The sequence below is a fragment of the Grammomys surdaster genome, unplaced genomic scaffold (genome assembly GCF_004785775.1).
Source record: "Grammomys surdaster isolate TR1022 unplaced genomic scaffold, NIH_TR_1.0 371, whole genome shotgun sequence".
Classification (NCBI taxonomy): domain Eukaryota; kingdom Metazoa; phylum Chordata; class Mammalia; order Rodentia; family Muridae; genus Grammomys; species Grammomys surdaster.
In genome coordinates this window covers 26,264-31,254 of record NW_021604790.1, presented here as the reverse complement: position 1 = coordinate 31,254, position 4,991 = coordinate 26,264, and the positions used below count along the sequence as shown (strand labels likewise).

Below are 4,991 nucleotides of genomic sequence, written 5' to 3'. Positions count from 1 at the left end.
AGTGCATTTACGTAAGTTGTGCAGACATTTGTCCCTTGGGGGAATTGATTATCCTCATCAGGGCTGGCAGCAGATGGACACAGTAGCTAAGCTGGCAATGGGGATCACTGCAGCAGCTGGTCACACAAACTGGTTTAAAATAGGTAGGTGGTCCTACAGCAAGTGGTTCTGTAGGGAGTTGATTGACAGCAGGGCTGGCAGCAGGATGTGCTGCAGCAGCTGGGGATGCAACACACCTGGCACCAGGTGGCCTCATCTGTTGGCTTGCAGCAGATGGTCTTGTAGCATTTAGTTTCACAGCAAGCTGGTTAGCAGCAGGGATGATAGAAGCTGCGGTTTGTGTTAATTTGGCCACAGCAGCTGTACCTACAGCAGCTGGGGTGGCAGCAGCTAGAGTCACAATGGCTGGGGTGGCAGCAGCTGGAGCCACAGCAGCTGGGGTGGCAGCAGCTGGTCATACAGGTTGGTTTCCAGCAGGTGGTCCTGCAGCACTGGTCCTGTAGCAGGTGGGCTGATAGCAAGGGGAGCAGCAGCAGGTGTGGAGGGTTGTATTCTGTTTGCAGGTGAGTCTTCTAGAATACTCTGACTTCATTTTGGTTGCGTCTTTTATACATTAGCTCACCCAGGTTTGGACCAATGACAGTTTTCTTTGTTCTGTACAATCTTTTCCATATTCAAAGTTTATTTATCAAGGAAGAAGCCATTCCTTAATAGGAATCTTTTGAAATGTATTTAATTTGTTTGGTTTTTTTCAGATAAAAGGAAAGAGTCACATGCACCATTAACCTCATCACAGCTCAGAATATCATGCGACAATGTGTTTGCTCCTCAGGGCAGAGAGGGTGGGGAGAGTATTGCTTCTATAGCTTTCTTCCTTTGTTTGGACTTTGATTAGGAAGTAGCTATGGAGAAGGATGAGAGGGTGCTAAGCTTACATCAATTTGCTGACTGCCTAGCTCCTTGTCTATTCATCTTCAAAAACCTACCTCCAGATGAGTCAAGCATCTACGCTTGTACCAGTTCTACTCCTGGGTCCCAGTTGTGTCATGTACACTTGCTGAGATGGTATTTGGTGGCTGTATATCTGTGTATTTGTTTCTTAGTCCTTTATCCTACTCCCTTGGTCTACCCATCTATCTTTATTCTTCTACAAGTGATTTGTATCACTTTTGCTCTGCAGCAGAATTTGAGGCCATGTATTTTGGTACTTCTAGTAGTCCTTTTTTTCTGTGTAGGGTTGCTTTACATACATGTAGTCTTTTGTATTTCATATAAAAATGTTTTTTGACTATTGTTAGTTCTATGAAGACTATGACTAGAGTTTTTATAGAAATAGGGTTTAGTCTATAAGTAATTTTTAATATTATGGATATTTTCAAAATAACTTGCTGGAAGATTTCCACATCATTTGATATCTTCTTTAATCTTTTTCTTCAGTGTCTTGAAGCTTTCATTGTATGGATCTTTTACATTTTTGGTGAAGTTTATTTCTAAGAACTTTGTGTGGGGGGAGCTATAGTGAATAGAATTTTTTTTGTAACGTCCTTCACAGTGGGTTCATTATTGCTATGTAGGCTATCAAATTTTGTAGTTTGGTTTTGTATCTTGCAAGTTAAAAGTGCTTGTAAACATAAGAGTTTTCTGGTAGTCTGTAAAGCCTTTTAATTATAGAATCACATAACCTGTGAATAGATATAGTTTTGTTTCCTCCTTTAGTGTTATTGTCCCTTTTATATTGTCTCTTGTCTTGTTGCTTTGACTAAGATTAGACACAATATAGGACAGGAGTGGAGATGGTGAGAACCCTTGTCTCATTCCATGTTTAAGAAGAAATGTTCCCAATGCAATAGCTATTGGTAGAGTTTAGTGCCCACACCCGTATTTTACCGTTATCACATAGATTACCAAAGTCGACCTCAGCAAAGACACTTCAGGTTTAAATTCTGCCACATATCACCTTAACAGACATATACAGAATATTCCACCCAACTCATAAGCAACATGAATTCTTTTCATCAGCACATGGAATCTTTCCAAAATTCATCACATCATAGACCACAAAGCAAGCCTTAACAAGTACAAACAAGGAGTCAATTCCTTTCATCTTACCAGTCCACAGTGGAACAAAAGTAGAAATCCATAGCCAGAAAGTGCACAGAAACTACACAAATTCTTAGAGATTGAACAGGATGCTTTTGAGTGAAAAAGTTGGTCACTGAAGAAGTAGGAAAGAAATTAAAATTTCTTAAGACATAAATGAGAATCAATGTATAGGATATCAGCTTCTCTGGGGATCAGTTAAGGCATTCATAAAAGGAAAGCTTACAAGCTATATGTGTTCCAACACACAAAGTCCCAGAGAAGTCTCAAATAAACAATCTAATGATGCACCAGAACTCTCTAGGGCGATCTATTCAAAACTTAGTTGATGGCAAAAAAAACCAAAACCAAAACCAAACCAAACCAAACCAACAACAACAATAACAACAAACCCCCAAAGTAGGGTAGAAATGAATAAGATAGAGACTAAAAGAATAATATGCAGAGTCAACCAACAAAGAGTTAGTTCTTTGAAAAGCTTAACGGCACTGAGAAACCTCTAGCCCAATTAATCAAAAAGAAAGAATGAAAATACCAAGAGAATAAAATTAGAGAAGACATGGCGAAATTGCAACAGACCCCAAGTGAAATTCAGATCATTAGGAGATACTGCAAAAGTTATTTTCCCCAAAGTTGAAAACCTAGATAAAACAGATACATTTCTAAATATGTATGACCTATCTAAAATCAAGTCAGAATAGATCCATAATGAGTGATGAGATTGATACAGTAACTAAAGTTCGTCTCACAAAAGCTCAGAACGTAGGTGGGCTTTATCACTTAAAGGCCACAAAGCAAGCTTTACCAAGTAGAAAAAGAGTTGATTCCTTGCATCCTACCAGGCCATAGTGGAACAGAAGTAGAATTCATCACTGAAGTCTATCAAAACCTCAGGATGATCTAATATTAATACTTTTCGAACTCTTCTATGAAAGAAGAAAGGAAGGAACAGTACCAAGTATATCCTACGAAGCCAGTATTATCTTGACACCAATATCAAAGAAGTAAAGAAATATAGAAAATGATAGACCTATTTTCCTAAGAACATAAACACAATATTCTGAACCCTTGCTCCTACAACCTAAACTCTAGAACATACTGAAAAAAATCATATATCAAGAATACACAGATTTAGCCAGGCGTGGTAGCTAATCCCAATGCTTGAGAGGCAGAGGCAGGTGACTCAATGTGAGTTTCAGGCCAGCCTGGTCTACATAGCCTGGCTCAAAAACAACAATATCATCAACAACAATAACAACCAAGATCAAGTAGATTTCATCCAAGAAATGTAAGGTTGGTTCAACAAGCATACCAATAAATGAAATTCATCATATGACTAATCTTTTTTAATATTTTGTCTTTGTAAGGAAGGAAAGCACATGATCATATGGGAAAGGTACAGAAAAGGCATTTGACAAAGTTCAACAGGTTTTCATGATAAAAATCCTGGAGAAATTAGGAATAAATGGGCCTCATTTTAAAACAATAAAGGCTATATGACAAACATATTGCTAATGTTACATTAGATAGGAAAAACTGAAAACACACCTCCTTCCTTCCTTCCTTCCTTCCTTCCTTCCTTCCTTCCTTCCTTCCTTTATTCCCCCTCCCCCACACTCTCATAGACTTCCTCTGCACAGTGCTGAGATACTTTTTTCCCTCTGCTCATCCATCAGAGTCCTTGGATTTACTCATATGGTCATGTATGTCTTATTATGAGTAACTAACACCAATCTTAATGTTGATTGACAAGAAAACTTTCCGTTAAGCTCTGAAGGAAAATTTGCTTTTTTTTTCCCCTAGAGTTAAGGAGAAGGGAGAAATGACTGGCAAATCAATTTACCATCCAAACAAAGAACGAGAGTGTTGTGAAAGTAAACAGATAAAGGAGTTTGGATAGTGCATGTTTTGGATAGTGCATTGTTTTGGATAGTGCGTTGTTTTGGATAGTGCATTGTTTTGGATAGTGCGTTGGAGTTCTTGAGCGTTTGTTATTGTCATTTTACAAGATGATTATCAATCACTTAAGTCTTTTGTTTATAAATCCCAGTGGAATAAAAAAAATGGATTCAGTTAGTTTGTTGTTTTAAAATTTAATACCCACTGAAATCATTTAGTGCTGTCTGCATGTGGGACTGGTACCAGAGCCTGAGGAACTTTCATCCTTGAAGAAAACAGATTTTCCATGCTCCAAGACCTGCATAAAATCAAGCCAGCTAGAAGGCCAGCATAGATGGGGGAGGGGCTCATGGAATCCTTGAGCTCTTAAGGGAGGATGTCAGGTCAATCCTACCACGGTCCACCTTGTGCAAATTGTTCACCTGGATATATTTAGTGAGCTGAGAACGTACATCTCAATCCTTGAGTTTAACATTATTAGTCTTTCCATTTTAAAGCCCAAAATAGCAGAATAATACTTGTTTAGACCACTGATGCTGGGACCATCTCCACACCATTGTATTACCAGTCAGTTGTACGATTTTGAAGGTTTTCTGGGTCATGAGAGTAGTAACCCATTTTCTTGGGTCATCTCAAGACATTCAGGAAGAGCTGAAGTATTAGCACTTCCATGCTCACACCAAACCTACTAGCAATGGATAAAACATGCAAGCAATCCTGATGCCAATCAACTGTAAATGGTTTGAAAAAGCATGACAGGAAACTGCTGTGTGAATCCACACAAATGAGGTTTCTGAAAGTCAGAATCAGAGAAGGAAAGAGCTGAGTGGCTCTTTCCACAGCTTGGGGGAAGGGAAATGAGGAGCTGGGAACCACTGGCTGTTAACTTCCAACTGTTCCAGAGATCTGATGGATGCCATTGGGTCTAGTCTCTCTCTCTCTCTCTCTCTCTCTCTCTCTCTCTCTCTCTCTCTCTCTCTCTCTCTCTCTCT

At 39.1% G+C, this 4,991-nt stretch overlaps 1 pseudogene; it reads right to left on the bottom strand.

The window, feature by feature from the left end:
- Positions 1-308: 308 nt before the first annotated feature.
- LOC114632078 overlaps positions 309-4,991 on the bottom strand; it is a 6,737-nt pseudogene continuing 2,054 nt past the window's right edge.